At 39.4% G+C, this 18777-nt stretch overlaps 1 pseudogene; it reads left to right on the top strand.

The window, feature by feature from the left end:
• Positions 1 to 17198: 17198 nt before the first annotated feature.
• LOC118675354 lies at positions 17199 to 17827 on the top strand (annotated as a pseudogene).
• Positions 17828 to 18777: the final 950 nt, after the last annotated feature.

Here is an 18777-nt window from a genome sequence, read left to right as displayed (position 1 = left end):
TATGTAGCCCTTCCCTTTGGATATCCCCATCTCCCATCCCTTTTTCTTAAATAAATTTAATCACAGATATAATTTGAACAAAGAGGTAAACAGCAAACTGTGTGGAACTACTTGGTAAATAAGACTACTTGGTAAAAAAGAAGTGACAGAACTGAATCAGCAGTGGGAAGAAAGAGCTTTCCCAGCCTATGAGTGATAGGGTGGCTCTCCATGTGGAAGGAGTTATGGATACAAAGGTGTTGAAGCAAGAAGGGTCTTGATGCCAGAGACCGAGGTCAGGATTAGCTGGAGAGGAGGCTTCAGAGCAGGAGGCTCATATACGAAAAGACTTGTGTAAAGACAGAGGGTGTTGGACTTTATCTTTTGACATTTTGTTGTCTTTGTAACATGCTCTCTCTGCATGATTCTTCCTCCTGATTAAATGCCAAAGGCCTTTAGGATAGGGTCAGTATCATCTCAATTGTTTGTATTCCCTTCTAGATGTTAATCCAGACCGAAAGGGATCCATTTATCCATTGAAAGCTGTGGATTCCTTACTATATTTTCTGAGTGTAAATCTGGGAACAGCTTCTATCTGGGAAGTGCAAGATGACTCCTGGACATGTGGAATCTCCATTCCAAAGGAAGTTAACTGGCTACTGTTTAAGAGTGTAATGCTTATGGAACTTGTATTAAAACTGTGAGAGAGGCTCCGCAGTGGCTTTAAAATAGAAAATAAACCTGGAGGAGGTGAACATACTACAAAATAAAACTGGTAATTGAGGGAGGAGAAAGCATCATAGTCCATGCCTACCAGCTTAAATTTAGTGAGAGGCAGTGCTTCTATCACCATTACAGTAAGATCACTCCTCCGCACTAGGACAGTATGAAAAATAAAGAGCTTCGGTTGGAGGTGATCTAAGTTGAAAGTGAGGAAAATCAGCTTGCCCAGACCCAGCTCCACCATGGAACTGAAACTTTGGATACTGATTTTGCTTCTAGTTTTAGGGAATCCCCAGCTGCACATCTTCCAGGACTGGATTAAGGGAAATGGGACTTTGGAAATACAGGTATGCAATTCCATGCAAATAAAAAAACCACTCATCCTCCCATGTGAGTCTTAAAAAATTGTTTTTCTCAAATATCATAGGTACCCCAGCCATTTCTCTGATAAATTACTGTGCATAAAGCATTTGGAACAGTGTTGGTACACAGGAAGTCCTCATTAAATGTTAACAATTGTTTCATTCTTTTTGAGTCCATAAATTTATTTCAGCAGTGTACAGATTTTTAAGAGATGTTATTTGAGTGTATAACACAATTGTTTTAAAGAGGATTAAGATGATAGTTTGACATTCTTCTGCTCCCTGTCTTATCATCAATGCAAATCACAGTATATAAAAGAGGGGAGAAAGTGACTGACCACTACACTATTAGAATTTGACACACACTCACAGTCATACACACGCAAACACATTCTAAAGCAACATTTCTCAATACATATAGCACTGTCTCACCACCTACTTTTCCCCTTCACTTACTGAATCAGAAAAACCTGGGGTGCCCAGGAACCTCCACTTATTTTTTTTTTAATTTAAATTCTTTCTTGTTTAAAGTATTACATAAGTCTTCTTTTTCCCCCATTGACCTCTCCCCGGCTGCCCCCCCCCACCCCCCAGCACATTCCCTCACGCCCTCACCCCACCCCTGTCTGTGTCCATTGGTTATGCTTATTTGCATGCATATGAGCTGCCATCATAGATCTCTTTGGCAATTAAGTATTTAAATGAATACGTGCCAAATTTCAATTCTTTATAGTAAATTAACTTTTTTTTCTTTTTTATAAATTAAACTCTTTTGATGGCCATAGAATGCAAGTATCAAAACAAGCAATAAGACATGTTTATCAGCTTAATCTGTAAGCTATTCCAATAGTTTCATCAGGATTTCTATGATGCTGATCTGGTGATATGGCCATTTATCTACTTAAGGCCAAAAGGAAGTGTTTCCTGCTATCCGCAGAGGTGGATCTTTGCACTTACTGGGCTTAGTTTCTGTGTCTCTGTGTGATTCTGTCTCCGGGCCATCTACTCTTGAAATGCTGCCAAGATGGATATTTGCCTCAAGGTGCTGTGCTGATAGGGCTTCCACGTGAACCTCAGCTCTTCAACAGGGCACTTTCCACAGTAGCCTTCAACTTAAAAAGGGGCTACCTTTTATGTGTTTCAGGGTGTAAGTACTTCAAGCTTTCCTCTCTGACCTTTGTCCTATTGAGTGGATTTCAATGGTCTTCCACATTTATTCAAGCTAATGACAGACAAAAGTTGAAAAAAGGGACAAATGGATTTGCCATGAAAATGCACTGTGGTGCTATTCACAGTGGGTAGTGCATTTTTGAAACTCATTGCCTCAAGATATTATATAGACTATTATGTATGATAAGTTTAAGAAGGTCTATAGCAGGTTATTAAACAAAATTGGGATGCCAGAATGGATAAGGCTCACCCCTTATCTTCAGGAACATATTGGAGGTTGGTGGAACATTGCTTAGTGCCTCGGTCAGAGAGGTGCTCAACTGGGGTGTAAAAGTTTCCTGTGGCTGCTGTAACAAAATGCTACAGACTTGGTGGCTTAAAACAATAAAAATTTCTTTTCTCACAGTTTTGGAGGCCAGAAGTTTGAAATCAAAGTGTTGGCAGGACACCCTTCCTCTAGCGGCTCTCTGAAATAATCCACTTCTCTTCCAGCTTCTGGTGCCTGCTCTGGGATTTCAGTCCCTGCTTCCATCTGCCCAATACCGTCTCTGTGTGTGCCTGATCAAGATATGCATGACTGTATTTATACTGAGGATAAACTCCTCTTCTATGGCAATTTTTAACTTAATCGCATCTTTTGCTATGTTAGATAATATTCACTCTTTTGCCATATTAAGTAATATTCACAGGTCCTGCTGAGGGTCAGGACGTGGGTCTACATTCTTGGGAGCCCCACAGGAAGGGATCATTGTTTTAAGCACTGCAGGGTTTCTTTTGTTTCTCTCTCTCTCTCTCTCTCTCTCTCTCTCTCTCTCTCTCTCTCTCTCTCTCTCTCTCTCTCTCTCTTTTAGAATCACAGGTTACTCCACCTAATATTTAAATCCTATCACAGGACTAATGACTTTAGCTTTCTGTCATTATCCTCTCCATTCTTTACATCAGTATTGAGCACTCCTTCTGCTGGATGTTAATACGTAGTTGTTAAATGAAAACCAGAGTGGCCAAACCTATTTGTGAAACACTGTTTTTTAAAACAACATTTCCTGGGAGTGCTCTGAGGCTTTTGCCAATCCTCATTGTGATGTTCCAAGAAGACAATCTCGAATACTCTTTTTTCAGCCTCTTTAACCACAAACTTCCCAGCTAGTGTTCCCCAGCACACCCTTTGCGAACCCATGCTCTAAAACTAATGCCTATAAGAACATTCAAACTTAGCCATTGTTTTTTCTTTGGGGTCTATAGTGCTCCTCATTGCATTTTATAATTTTCTCATAATTATTTGAATTATTAAAAGATTGAGCTTAGTTGTTCTTTGATTTAATAAGTTCTCTCTAGATCAGAGCAGATTTTTTTTCTTTTGGGCTTTATGTGCTAGTCAATAACCTTCCCTAGAGCTATCTGGCTACTGTAACCCAAACATATACATAGTCCAAGAAAAACTGTGCATAGGCTTCTGTGCTTGTGCTGGTTCACTCTGGATACAGAGCCAGTGCTGCCTGATAGAAATTCCTGTGTGCTCATCTGACTCTTTCAAGTCGGGCTGCCAAGTTTACAACTTTTAGAGATTAAGCAGATCTTAAAAAGAACACTGCACCCATTTCCCTAACATCTTTTCTCTCTTTCTTTTTCTTTCTCCCTTTCTTTCTCTCTTTCTCTCTTTCTTTCTTTCTTTCTTTCTTTCTTTCTTTCTTTCTTTCTTTCTTTCTTTCTTTCTTTCTTTCTTTCTTTCTTTCTTTCTCCTTCCTTCCTCCCTCCCTTCCTTCCTTCCTTCCTTCCTTCCTTCCTTCCTTCCTTCCTTCCTTCCTTCCTTCTTTCCTTCCTTTCTTTCTTTCCTCCTTTCTTTCTCTCTCTCTTTCTTTCTTTCTTTCTTTCTTTCTTTCTTTCTTTCTTTCTTTCTTTCTTTCTTTCTTTCTTTCTTTCCTGGCATCAGATAAGAGAAGAGGAATATTATCATAATAAGCTAATATATTTCCAAGTCTTTAAATTCTCTTCTATTTTAAAAAGCTCTTTATAAAGGTTTTTACATTTTCTTCATTAGGTCATTCAATAAGTACTTATTGAATCCCCTGAAGTGCCAAGTCATGTGTTTGGTTTAGGATGGGGAGGGATATGTGAATCTGGATGAGACTCTGTCCCTGTCTTAATGGAATCCCCAGTTTAGTGGAGGACATGCAACAAGAGAAAAAATACACATATATTATGAAACACACTTGAATAGCAGTATGAGAAATATGTGATAGCAGTGAAGAGGAGAGAATGATGAACTCTGCTTGAGAGAGTTTTACAAAGGTAACATTTACACTGGGTTTTGAGGAATAAATAGAAATTTGTTATCTGTGGAAAAGTACAACCCAGGATGAAAACAAACAAAAACATGGAGAGGAACAGAGTCATAGGTGGGTCTGGTGTACTTAGGAAATGATGAGAAGTAAGAGTGACTCAATTAGAGTTACTAAAAGCAAAAGTGCTATGGGACTAGAAAGAGGAAAGGCTGAAGGGTAGGCTGGTGTCCAATTGGGAAGGATTCTGATTGCCGTGTCAAGAAGCTTAGACATTGTCCAGGAAATGGGGAGCCTTTGGAGGGTTTTACTTAAAGGAGTGACATGATGACATTTTCATTTTAGAAAGACAATTCTGAAAGTCAGGACACATGGAAGATATCCTTCAAAAGGAAGAACCTGCTAGACTACTAGTAAAGAAACGTAATCTGTTTCAAAGGTGAAGCGGTCCTGAACTGACAGTGGCATCTGAGATAAAACTAACAAGATTTATTTACCACTTGATTGATAGACCACTGAATGAATGGTTTCAATTCTCTGCATCTGATCTTGACCAATTCACCTTCAAATGGAAACATATTTTATTAGATAATTCTTTAAATATTTTCTCTTTATAAAATTGTTAAGTATCCTTGACAGTATGTAATTTGACTGCTACTGGCAACATAGCAATCCTCTCAATTGTGAGATTATGAAGGATATGACCTTCATAATCTTGTCTTAATTACCTTTGACTGCCAGGTGCCTAGAACAGTGCTTTGCACTTGGTGTTGTCCAATAAATTTGTAAGATTTCATTGCATTTAATTGAATTAACTGAACAATGTGTGCTTCTCCTAATAGTGTCATATAATATGGTTGGCAAGCTCCCGAACTCTGATAGTTGTTTTATATGATAAGTTGCCCATATTGTTAGTATCTAAAATGCTTTGATCTTAAATTTGTTCAGAATTTTTAAAAGCATGCCATCTGGCTTCAGTGACTCATGGAAATTTAATGTCTTGAGTTGTATTCACCACCTGTTGTTTCTTTTTTTATATTTATGCTAGTGATCATACTTGCTTTCAATGAAAAGTAATTCTTTAGCAAAAATTTTACATTTATCCTGTCAGTGATGATGATCACTGCTCAAGTGATAAAGATTAACATTCCAATCTTCCCTGATCCTTAAATGCAATAGCATATTCTCCAGTGAGTATGCTATTGCATTTTGAGTTCTTAGCAACAATCAGCAGAAATCACTTTAAATTCTCAGACTATTCTTGTAGAGGAGTGGGTTTCCCCTATAGATTTTATCTGAATATGGTTGTTATAATCCATCTTGAATTTCAGCAGTATTCATATCTGATGTTCTATGCCAATATTACCATCTCTTTCATATGTTCTATTTCTTCTTATGGATACTTGTGATTTTAATACTTTTTATGGTATAAATCTTCAAAAATGTGTGGGGCTTTCCTCACACATTTCTATATAACAGGTCAACTGGAGGACATATGATGTTGGGACATAGATACTTGTTCCTATATCTATAAGGATGCTTTTTTTGTATCAAGCAACAGAAACCCAACTCAAACTAGATGAAAGACAAGTGGTGTATATTAAAAAGTTCTGAGATGGAGAAGACTTTAGCTGTAGTCCAAAATGAGTTCTTGTTCTATTTCTTTGTGAGTTTCTTGCTTCTGCCTCCTCTGTGTTGGCTTTATCTGTAGGCTGTCTTCTCCATAGTTACAAGACAGCCATTAACAATGAAGGAGGTATATGCTGTACACATCCATTAAGCAAGATTACAAGATTCCTAAGTGTTGTTCTCTTTGGGTCACCCTCTAATAAGGGGGATGAGTTCATTTCTGGGATAACTGCATGAACTGTATGTACTTCATAAGTATTACTCAGTGAAGGAAATTCGAATAGATTTGGGGAGAAAACTATATTTTTTCTTCCTATGACACAATTTTTTATGGTCTGAACTAGACTCCAGTGGTCCAATTGGGCATATTTCCCAGTATCCGACAGATCAGAGTAACTTTTAATATATATCGTTGCATCATTTTTACTGTATATATTTTTTCTGTTTATTCTGTTAACAATGCAAAGCTTAAGGGCAGATTTCATCTCTTTAATATCTTTATTATTGATGCTCAATAGCTACTTAGGAGTCTCCTCACTGTAGGAAGTCAATAACTGTTCACTATTCTGATTATGTAGCCTTGGAATAATGTAATTTCTAGGTTTATTTTATGTCACTCTTAACTTAGGCTTTGCCTTTTGGGTTATATTGAACCAGAACTAGGAAATCAATCAATCACTAAATACATATAATATCCTGCCATGTGCCATTTGGTAGGGATCTGGATGGGGAAGATAGCAAGAAGTATAACACATAGTATCTCAATGAAGTATTTCAAGGAAAAAGTAAATGGGTGATGTATACTTCCCAGGTCTGTGCCTCCCCACCTTCACTTTGGGCATTCTCTTTACTCCCTCTGGTGCTCTCCCCAGGTTCCCAGTTCTATGGTGTGACTTGATGCTGTTGTGGCTTACCAGCTCTGGGAGGGCTCCTTCATGTGCTAATCAAATTATTATGGGACATCTAGGTGACTGAAGCACATGACTTGCCTTTGAGACTTCAGTCTCGCAAAAGGCTTGCATATAAATAGTAATGTGATGTGTGCCAAGATACAAATAAGCATCTGTCTAACCCAAGTTTCCAGAACAGGGAAATCAAGGAAGTTTTCCCAGAAACAATGATGCCTATGAACCTTAAAAAAAAAAAAAAAGGTAAAAGTCAGCCAGGTAAAAAAACATTGCAGTCAGAGGGAGCAGCGATGCCAGAGGCCAGGTGACAGAACATAGCTTTTAATGTAGTATAAATACAGTTTTATTTTCAGGTTTTTTTTTCATGTGATGAGAACTTCTAAGATTTAGTCTCTAAACAACTTTCAAATACATATTATCATTAACTGTAGTCACAATGCTGTAAAGCACATCTCCATGGCAATTATTTTATAACTAGAAGTTTGTACCTTTTGACCCCTTTCACCCATTTTATCAAACCTCCCACTCCCCCACCTCTAGCAACCACCAATCAGTTCTCTGTATCTATAAGTTCACTGGTTATTTATTTATTTATTTATTTTAAATTTCAAGTGTAAGTGAGATCATACAGTATTTGTCATACATTTCTGTACCTGGATCATTTCATGTATGTGAGGAACAGTCTCACTTTCCATGTTCTGATTCAAGTGGAATGGATAAAGTATTTGGTGATCCTAAATCACTAGTTAATATCAAGGGGGACAGTTTTCTTCATAAATATGAGAAGATTGCAGTCAGAAAAAGTCTAGGGGTATCTTTCTGCTCAGGAGGAAGGACAATTTTGCCTCTAGAGTCAGGCTTTCCCCAGAGGAACCTGGTTAGGGCAACTGCTTGCCTGGGGTGACCTGAGGATCTCTAGCAAAACGTCTTCCCAGGGGGGGTCTTCATCCCTTTCAAATTCTCAACAGTTAACTCAGTAAGTGATGGGTCAGTAAAAGTGGGGCATCCCTTTCTATATAAAGTCTTGGTGATCCTGCATCCTTGCCCGAAGGGCACATTAGCCTAGATTAGCTCCTCATCTTTGAGATGAACTTCAGAACAGTTTACTTTTAGTGGAGAAAACAGGGTGAGATCACAGAGTACACGGTGAGGCAGGGCTGGAGGAGGAGCAGCTAGGCCTCCAGGAGCAAAATCTCATTCAGATGGGGCCAGTTCTGCTATCGCTTCTGTAGTTGGCTGGATCTTAAGGTCTTGACTTTTTTTCTCTCCACTTTTAGTTCTTTCTTTTTGTGGTAGGCAGAATGATGCTCTCCTTCCCACAACATGTACATATCTGAATCCCTAGAACCTGTGAATATGTTACCTTACATGCAAAGGGACAGTGCTGATGTGATTTAAGTTGAGAATCTTCAGATGTGGAGATTATCCTGGATTTCCCAGATGAGCCGAATGTAATCACAAGTGTCCTTATTACTGACAGAGAGAGGCAGGAGAATCAGGAAGGATCTGTTGACAGAAGCAGAAATATGACACAGCCAGGACCCAAGGAATGTGGGCAGCCTCAAGCTAGAAGAGGCTCCCTTAGCACATACAGATGAAATGCAGTTCTGTCAACACCTTCACCCCGTAAGTCCCACTATGGTCCTCTTACTTCCAGAGCTGTAATAAATGTATGTTGCTATAAGCCACTAGATGTGTTGTAATTTGTCATAGCAGCTGTAGGAAATTAATATACTTCTCTTCACTTGATGCCCATTACCCCTCCCCTATCCACCACCATCCTCCACTGTCAAGTCTGTTCAGGGGTGTTGATTTGGTGGCTAATACTGGGGTATTGTCTCAGGGCTAAACCTTTACCCAAGGCAGAAGTGGAATGCAAGCCACATCTCAGGGAAAAGTGAGAGGAAGAGAGGGCCTGTGGTGATTCACGTCTGGGGCATGCCACCTGCAAAGTGTCAAAAGGAGGCGCAACAACAAACAAGAACATGGGCCAGATACACACAGGAATGGAGAAACCGGGATGGAGCATCAGCAGTCGTAGCCAAGAACACGTCAGCCCGACTGAGAGATGTACATTTTTGTTGGATTTCACAACCTGTAGAAGACAGTGACCCAGGTATGAAGGTATACCGATCCTATCCCTCACGGTTACAGCTTTTTAAATTAATGTTTTTAATAAACAGAAAATGAAAAAATAAAGAAATGAGAGCTTAAAGAAACAATTATGATTTAATATATACAAACTATACAATCTAAAAATATTAAAAATAATAATAAAAATTAAAAAAATAATATACAATCCACTTTGCTTGAATAGTTGATGGAGGCTCACATTATACCCAAAAATGTCTATTAAAATTTATCTTAAAAAAACTTTATTTCTCATTTGAAAGTGACACAGAGGCAAACTCTATGAGCAGCCATTTAAAGTAACTTGAATTATTCCCACAAATACTATAAAGGAGGATTTTCATTGCTTTTAAAAAATGCATTTTGATTTTAAAAAAATCCCTCAAAGGTGAACAATAGTATACAGTTTTAAAAGAACATTCATCTTCATTAGCTGCTCACCTTAAAAAGCAGCTTGGGAGAGCATTATTTTTACCACTTGGCAGGAAACTGAGGTCCAGGGACGCGCCTGAAGACAAACTGGCAGGAAGAAAAAGCTTAAATTGTAACAAATATCATTAGCTCATTAAATCCTCACAGCATGAGATGAAACAAGTACATTGCATTTCCCCCCCCCATTTTAATATTTGGGAAATTAAAGCCAAATTGGAGGAGCAACCTAATTAGCAAAATGCAGCAATGTGGAAGAGTTTGAATTTATTGCCCTTTTCATCCTAATACCTGAGATGTCAAAGCTTTTCTTCCCTTTGAAGACAGTGTGTAAGATGTCTCTGGGTCTCCTCTGAACTAAATCCCCAGTGAAAAGCTGATGGTGGATCCAGTGCGGCTTCAGCTGAGAGGCCCAGAGAACCACCCAGGAGACGGTTCTGGGACAAAGTCTGAAGTGACCTTCCCCCAAATTACTGGATTAACTGCCTTGTCCCTTCTCCAAGCACTGACTGCATTCTGCATAATGTGGGAATTCTGTTCTGGAGTTGTTGAGAACACAGGGAAGTGAGGAGGCAGGTTGGAGCAAGGCCTTAGGAGGACAGAGAGCGCTGCGCTTTGTGTAAAAAACCAGAAGGGGAAGATTCCATTCTTTGATAGGCGGTTGCTACAGGCCACACCAAGAAAGAATTTCAATTCAGGAAACCAGTTCTCCCTGCAGCTGTCCCCTTCTACATCCTGCGAGAAAGCAGAGGTGGGCTCTGTGACTCCACGTGGGCACTGGCCAAGGTGCAGTGCTAGGAACACTGCTCCTGCCCATGGTATGTGGAAGGGGACCCCTGCTAAAATAAATTTAACAAATGCTACCACTATTACCTCACCTTTTAAATTCCCAAATGAAATGATCATATTAAAAGTTTAGTTTTGCTTAAAGAAACCTTTCCCAAATTTATTTGAACACCCCCATGTAAACCAAATATGAACATAATGTGGGAAATCTTCTCTAAGTTATTAGGGTTTTTTTGTTGTTGTTGTTGTTTTGTTTTTCCCTAAAGAATGTTAGTAGGATTTCAGAAGAAAGGTGAATGTGCAAAAAGGAGGAGAGGTGAAATTCCTGCCATTCTATTGCTGCCTACAGAAATCATAAAACATCTTCAGGTCTTACATTCTTACATTATCAATCTGTAAGATATATAATTTCTTCAATTCACTGATTTGAGGATATTGCAGTTAAAATTAAATTTTATCAAGTGATATAAAATAAAAACAAACAAAACAACTGAAGCCATTTAGAAGGAATGAGACAAATTATTTATTTTTCAAAAATGACTAGCAAGCAAGCAGTACTTAATATTTTGCATATTTAAAAGAACAGATTAAAGTAGTCATGTTATTTCCCCAAATCTCAAGTGGAAGTTAGAGTTTTAATCCCACATATTAACTTGTGCATAAACTTTAAGAGACAGTCAACATTTCGCAATAGTTAAAAAATAGAAGACGTCTGAAAGATAAATGATGGGAAAACCATGAGAATATAGACAGTTTATTTTGTCACCACCGAAATCCATTGAGTTATTTTTCAAAGGCTGGTCTCATGAGAGTGCTACAAATGTATTTTCTTAACTGCTATATATATATATATAGGAAAACATGGAATATATATTTCTTGGGATACTAAGCTGCATGCCAAAGACTGTCTTCATCTGTCTACTATTAATCAAATTAGTCAGCTTAAAAAATAACAGGTGGTTTAGAATAACAAGTAATTTGGTAAGATTATACAGTCACTTTACATCTTTTTATATTTTCCTCCCATCTCATTTGATGGGGGTTAAGCAGGCCCAAGTGTGGAGAAAGTTTCAGTATATTTTATTGTTTTAAAGATATTAACTAGTTATTTACTAGTTTTAACATATATTCTAAATTGATACTCTATAGAAATATATAATAAAGACATTAATATTTACCTTATATTATGTTGAAATGTTTAAAATAAATCCCTTAAGATGCAGACCAGAAAGTTTGAGGATAGCATTTTTGTTCAACCTTAATCATAGAAAAGTAATATAGAACATAATAATTCAGGCTGTGTTTTTTTAATCGTCACCCAAGGATATGTTTTTATTGATTTTAGAGAGAGAGGAAGAGGAGAGAGAGAGAGAGAGAGAGAGAGAGAGAGAGAGAGAGAGAGAGAGAGAGAGAGAAACATTGAAGAGTTGCTTCCCATACATGCCTGACCTGGGGATTGACCCCACAACCTGGGTATGTGCCCTGACCAGGAATCAAACCAGCAACATTTTTTGTGTACGGGAATGATACTCCAACCAACTGAGCCACCAAGTCAGGGCCAAGCTTTTATTTCTAACTTCTAATGCTATCCAATTGCTAATGATAAAGTGAGATACCCATGCCTTCCCATTTAAAACCTACCACAATCTGCTTTTTCTCTGATTCCAGGCTCAGTTGTCATGGCTCTGAAGCATCTAATTTTTACTCCAGGTCACAATCTTCCTATCTCCACTTCTGTGCCCAGGCTTCTCTTCTCCAAGCTTTAACATCTGAAACCTATTGCTATTATTAGAGGTTAAAACATTTGTCCCAGGTCACCAAGCAAGAAACGGGAAAAGCTACAATTCAAAATCAGACACTTGCTTGTAAAGCCTACAGTCTTAATCACTACAGTGAGTTCATAAAATGCTGCAAAGGTGGTATTGACAGAGTGAGATTCAAATCCTGACTCTAGTTCCCAGCTGGGTGACTGTGGGCTAGACATTTGATCTCTGTAATCATCAGTTCCCTCATCTGTAAAATGAGAGTAATAATAGATCTTCCCTCATAGATTCCTATAAAAGTTAAATAAGATAATTCCCGTGAAGCACTTGGCTTAGTGCCTGGTATAGTGAGGACCAAATAAATGTCAGTGGTAATTTTTATATTCTTACAATACTGTAAGTTTTCTATATAGTGAGAATGTGAAACACAGAATTTATTCTTGTATTATTATTTATCAACTAGAGGCCCAGTACACAAGATTCGTGCACTGATGGGGTGGGGGAAGGGGTGGTCCCTCAGCTGGGTCTGAACCCTCTGGCAGTCTGAGAGCTTAGGCCCAGCAGTCAGACATCTTCAGCGCTGCCAAGGAGTCAGGAGAGGCTCCCGCCACCGCCACTGAGCTTGCCAGCTGTGAGCCCGGCTTCTGGGCTTTTGGGCTTCTGGCTGAGCAACACTCCCCCTGTGGGAACGCACTCACCACCAGAGGGCAGCTCCTGCATTGAGCGTCTGCCCCCTGATGGTCGGTGCACATCATAGCAACTGTTTGTTCCGCCATTTGGTCAATTTGTATATTACTCTTATATTATATAGGATTATTATACTATTTTCCATAGGAACAACTATAAACTTGCTTTTGCCCCATCCTCCCAGCTTGATTGTATGAATCCTGATTCATTTTTGCTAAATCTGTCCAGAGCATGAAGAATAGTTCTTGCCTGTCAGGTGTGGCTCAGTGGTTGAGTGCTGACCTATGAATCAGGAGGTCACAGTTCAATTCCCAGTCAGGGCACATGACTGAGTTTCAGGCTCAGCCCCCGGTAGGGGGCATGTAGGAGGCAGCTGATTAATGATTCTCTCTCATCATTTATGTTTCTGTCTCTCTTTCCCTCTCCCTTCCTCTCTGAACTCAATAAAAACATTTAAAAAAGAATAGTTCTTGAACTTAATAGGTACTAAATATACAGTTTAGATTTATTGATTGGTATTTAACTGTCTTTTATTCTTTGTGTTAAAAATTTCTGGTTGCTTATTCAAAACACTACTATGAAAGATTTTTGTAATATAATAGCTACATATCCAGTTGCAGAATGGACACTTCTCAAAATGTAAACGTTTTTAGTAATCCTTTGGTATGTAGTTAACATTCAGTAAATATTTTTAAATGCTTTTTTCTTTGACAAATAGCACAGCCTGATAGCTTTTATGCTTTCAATGTACAATCTTTTCTTCATGTAATAGGAAATGTTTTGTTCATATTTTATCTTAGCTGGGCTAGTATGGTGAATTAATTTCATGTTCACAGGAATGGATACCACATGCACTTTTCTAGGTGTTTCACTATAATTTAGTTTTAGCTAATGGGCATTTAAAGTCTTGCCAATTTTTCCCCAAAGACCCATAGCCATCTATAACATTCTTGAATAATTGGCCTTAAGTGGAAGTTAACAGGGTTGACTACTTCCAGAAATATGCAGAAATGTTTTTACTAGTTTAAATGTGAAATTTGTATAATCCTTAAGTTATCAATTTTTTAAATCCCTCTCTCAAAAACTGAAAGTTAATTAACACATACAATGGAATGACTTGGGTTTTGTTTTTAGAAGTTATTTATGCAAATTCTATTTCATAAAAGTGCTATTCACTATCAATGTAGATGCCACATTAAAACAACAGCAACAACATAGAATCTTAAAACTATCATCAAAATAACTAAAGTGTATCACTATGACTTTTCAAGAGCCTATTTTTAGGATATTCTCATTTCAAAGTCAACTGTTCATCTACCCTTTAAAGCCATATCTTTTTTCTTTAGGTCAGCATATCCATGTTGACATTCTGTAAAAATTGACCAACAATCATTTGTGAAATATAGTCTTTCATATATTCAACTGATTTAAACCTACGTCAGGATGTCCTGCAGTGGAGACTGGCCTTGGGTAGAGAGGGATGGTAGTGTTTCCCCACCTGGGAGAGGTTTCAGCCAGTGAATAAGTGCTAGTGGTTGGAAGGGAGAAGGCATAATATTTCCAACTAGTATTTACCAATTCAAAAGAAATATGTTTTAGTTTTAGAATGAATGGCCCACCAAGAGCAAAATATCAGTAACCTCATATTTGTCATCTCTCATACCATCTGTTCTAGAATCCACAGGAACTCTGTGAATTTGGTATGCTGTTAGTATCATTTTACAGGTGAGGATACTAAAACTAAAAGAAGTTAATTTATGAAAATCACACATGATTAAATGAAAGAACCAGGACTTTAATAGAGGTTTTAGATTTTAAGAGTGATGCACTTAGTACGGTGCATATTTCCATAAAAAGTGGAAAAATAAATCATTGACAAGTTAATGGACATATCTTTAATGGTGTTAATAATTGTAATTATGCTACATGATAAAGATATAACAGAAAAGCAGTGCACCAAAATGGCTGAAATTAGCATGACTTTTAAACACAGCCTTATTAGTATTGTTGGCACCTAGGAGGAAAGGTAAAATAAAACAGGGCAGAATAGGAAGCTGCTAAGATTTCTTTCTGGATTTATCACTGACAATCTGGATGTGAGAAACTAAAGGCTACAGAATTTCATTTTTCCATCCTCGATCAGATCTTATTGAAAATAAAGTGCATGCATTGCAACATGTCCACAAAAGGTTGCTGTCACCAACCTATTGCCAACAGGAGTCCCTAGTCTGGGATGCAGTAGAAGGAGAAACTTTATTCAGGTAAACAGTTTGCAAACTGGGGAGATGCAGCCTCCAGAGGAAACTAAAAGTGCTCTCTGCTGAGACAAAGCGTGGGACCACTTTTTCTAGAGAAAGTCCTCACTCAGGTCCCTGATTGACCCATTTTTATGCAAATGACAGATCCAAATTTGCACAATCTCTTTGTTCCAAATAGCACTGTTCTGATTGGCCCATCTGAAGATGCTTAATTGGTTGGTATAGATGCAAATGAGGATAGAGCTGTGCAGTTCAGGTTGGACTGGGCAGCTCTCAGTGTGCAGCAGAGGCATGGGCCAGTAATGGCTGCTAGACTCTGGTAGATTTTGGGCCCAGTTAAGCATGAGCAGTCCTTCTTGGCAAAAATATTCTTCTGAAGGTCCACAAATATAGGATAAAGCATGGGCTCAAATCCAATCCACTGTTCTTTGAGGGCAAATTAATTTAATCAGATAGCAGTTGCCTGCCCCTATCACTCTGATATTAGCTAACAATCTTTCCTTTAAGTATTTCAGTAGTGTGTGTGTATGTGTGTGTGTGTGTGTGTGTGTGTGTGTGTGTATCCTTAATCTTCAAAGAGACCAGAGTTTGCAAAACAGCTCAATCAGCGTTGTCAGTGAAATCAGAAAGAGGTGTGCTCTGACAAACTTTTACCTATTTCTGTGCCTCCTCCATCCCACATGCACTTTCTCTCTTATCTCCTTTTCTAGACCCCTTAGTGAGAATCAGATTTCATTTCCTCTTCTAAGCACGGCCCTAAAGCACCCCAAAGTTCTTCTAAATAATCCCCAAATATTTTAATCTCAAAGAATACATTCAATCCCTAAGATAGGCCAGGATTCAGCAAACTTTTTCACTAAAAGGCCTTATAGTAAATATTTTTACCTCTCCAGGCCAGTGGTGTCCGTTGCAACTACTCAACATGCAAGTTATAATGCAAAAGCATCCACAGACAGTATGTTAATAAAGATAAAAATTTATTTACAAAAACAGATTGCAGGCTGTATTTGGCCCAAATGCCATAGATGACCCCACTACAGACTGTCTTCCTCATACACTGTGTTCTTCATACACTAGAGCCAAAGTAACACAGAGGAGAAAGGTCCTCATTTAGTCAGTATCAGAGCACTCACACTATGCCCAGACCTATGCTCTGTGTGCATATCAAAGGTGATTAACTCGGATTTGGATATGGATTCATGCTGCCTCCCCTCCTCCTCCAGGCAGAAGAAGAGCAGGACTATCTTGGCACAAAATGGCAATATTCCAAATTAGAAAATCACTTCTTTTGTAACAGTATACATGTTCTGCCAATAGAGTCCTTGGTAAACTTTCAAACTAAACAAAATTTGCCTATCCACATTTCCCTCTCAGTCTTTTCTTGTGCTTATCTCTTATCCCCCAGACAGTCAGTGTTCTAGCTCTATTTCTGCAGTCTTCCCTCCTCTTCCTTCACACCCTTTCTTTTCTATACTCACCCCTCCCCCATCAAATCTTTTTAACCTATTAAAACTAATACAAAGAATGTCCTTAGAGTCTTGAACTTTACCAATAAAACTTGTTAACACCATGGTATAAAAAAATGCTGATTTTCTTGTTTAAAAGGCAAGCTTATGAACCCAAATTATACTGCAGCTGGTACTAAAGTAGGTATGGTCACATGTGCATCTCCACACTTTGCCTAAGTCATCACCATCAAACTCTTTTTCAGGTTCAGTAGATATGAGGATAAATTCTGAAAAAGGAGAACCTCCAGTAGTGTGTTTAGTTTCCTAGAAGAAGAGAGAAAAGAGAGCAGACATGCTTATCTATACATATAAAAAGCCAGCGACCATAACGGGCATCACGACCATTAGGCCAGAACCACCACTCCCCTCTCTGGGCTGGCCCCGCCCCCCCCCAGGAAGTGATTAGGGACACCCCTAGGCAACATGATAGGGTGCAAGTTTGATGGGGGAAAGTCAAAGAAATAGGGGGGAAGGTCATAAGGGTCTGCGGGGTTGGAGTGGCCCATCTGGAGTAGGTTTGGAGTGTGCTGGGGAAGGAAGAGGAAGATTCCACTAGAAAACAGCATCACCAGGGCCTTGGCCCTGAAATGGCGCTGCTGGCTGAGCACCTATTGAAGCCGCTGCCCTTGGACAAGCAGATCGAGACTAGACCCTTCCTGGAGGCAGTGTCCCACCTGCCACCCTTCTTCTATTGCTTTGGTTCCCCAGTGTTTATGCCCATCAAGGCAGACATAAGTGGTAACATCACGAAAATCAAAGCTGTGTACAACACCGACCCAGCCAAGTTCCAGACCCTACAGAACATCCTGGAGGCGGAGAAGAAAATGTATGGAGCAGAGTGGCCCAAAGTGGGCCCACGCTGGCACTTACGTGGCTGAAAAGGGGCCTCTGCTTCATCCAGGTCTTCCTGCAGAGCATCTGTGACCAGGAGCGGGACGAGAGCCACCCCAACTTCATCCGCATCGACGCCACCAAGGCCTATAGGATGGCACTCAAGAATTATTACAGCTGGATTGTGCAGAAGATCTTCCAGGCAGTGCTGTATGCCGCACCCTACAAGTCTGACTTCCTGAAAGCGCTCTCCAAGGGCCAAAAGGTGAGGGAGTAGGAGTGCATGGAGAAGGTCCACATGTTCCTGGTCAACTACATGGCCACCATTGACGTCATCTACGAGATGTACACCAAGGTGAACGCCGAGCTCAACTACAAGGCGTAGCGTGCCCAGCGGCTGGCACTCCCAGAAACAGACAAGCCAGAATCACTGTGAAGCAAGCTGGCAGGCCGCCTTGGCCTGCATCCCCCAGAGCGGCCCAGAGTCTGGCTGGGATTTCAGGGGACAGCCCTGGCTTCTGAAAAGTCATTTTTGGGGTCTACCCTAACAGCAATAAATAACCACCCTACTTCTGACTCACCTTTAATTTCACGGCAGCACACACCGACTGCCTTCATTTCAGTATGATAAAAATCAGTTAATGTTGCTAATAAATCAAGTCCTTGGGTTTTCTGTCCCCGTCCTCCCACATGGTGCGTGACCTTGGGGAAGCCCTGTCATACGCCTCATTTTAAAAATGAGGATCTGGTGCAGTGATGTTTCAGGTCTTGTAAGGACCATGAGGAGTCTGATTTGAAATTATACGGGATTTGTTTTGTAAAGCAGACTGCTGTGTGCTCTCCTGTGGTTGCACAGCCCAGCGTCACAGCGCTGTCAGTATAGACCCCGCTCTTTCCTACTGTCTTTTTCCAGACAGTTTTTTATAGTTGAAAACAACCAGCAAGCCTTTGATGACCTTGACCAAGGGAACTTTATTTTAAAGCTATCAGGTATGAGTAACTGACCACAGATGACTGAATTTGCATTCTTCTGCATAAGTATTTTCTTCAGGGACAGCCTACCCCACCTAAGAAACTACCTATTATGTGTGTTCTCTCAGAGGGGAGACCACAAGCCCTCCTGATGCCAAGACCCAAGGAAACACATCACTGCCTTAACTGTCCCTCCTGGCACTAACAAGAGTTGTATTTTGAAAGTGTTGGGGTGAATAGAGGGACCTCCAAAAAATTCATGTGTGTTAAAAATCCAATGAGGAACAATTGGTAATTTTTATGCAAACACTAAATAATTCTTAATAAATAAATCTCTATTTTAGAATCACAAAAAAAAAAACA

The sequence above is a fragment of the Myotis myotis genome, unplaced genomic scaffold (assembly GCF_014108235.1).
Source record: "Myotis myotis isolate mMyoMyo1 unplaced genomic scaffold, mMyoMyo1.p scaffold_m19_p_2, whole genome shotgun sequence".
In the NCBI taxonomy this organism is placed as follows: domain Eukaryota; kingdom Metazoa; phylum Chordata; class Mammalia; order Chiroptera; family Vespertilionidae; genus Myotis; species Myotis myotis.
This window is presented reverse-complemented; position numbering and strand designations above follow the sequence as displayed.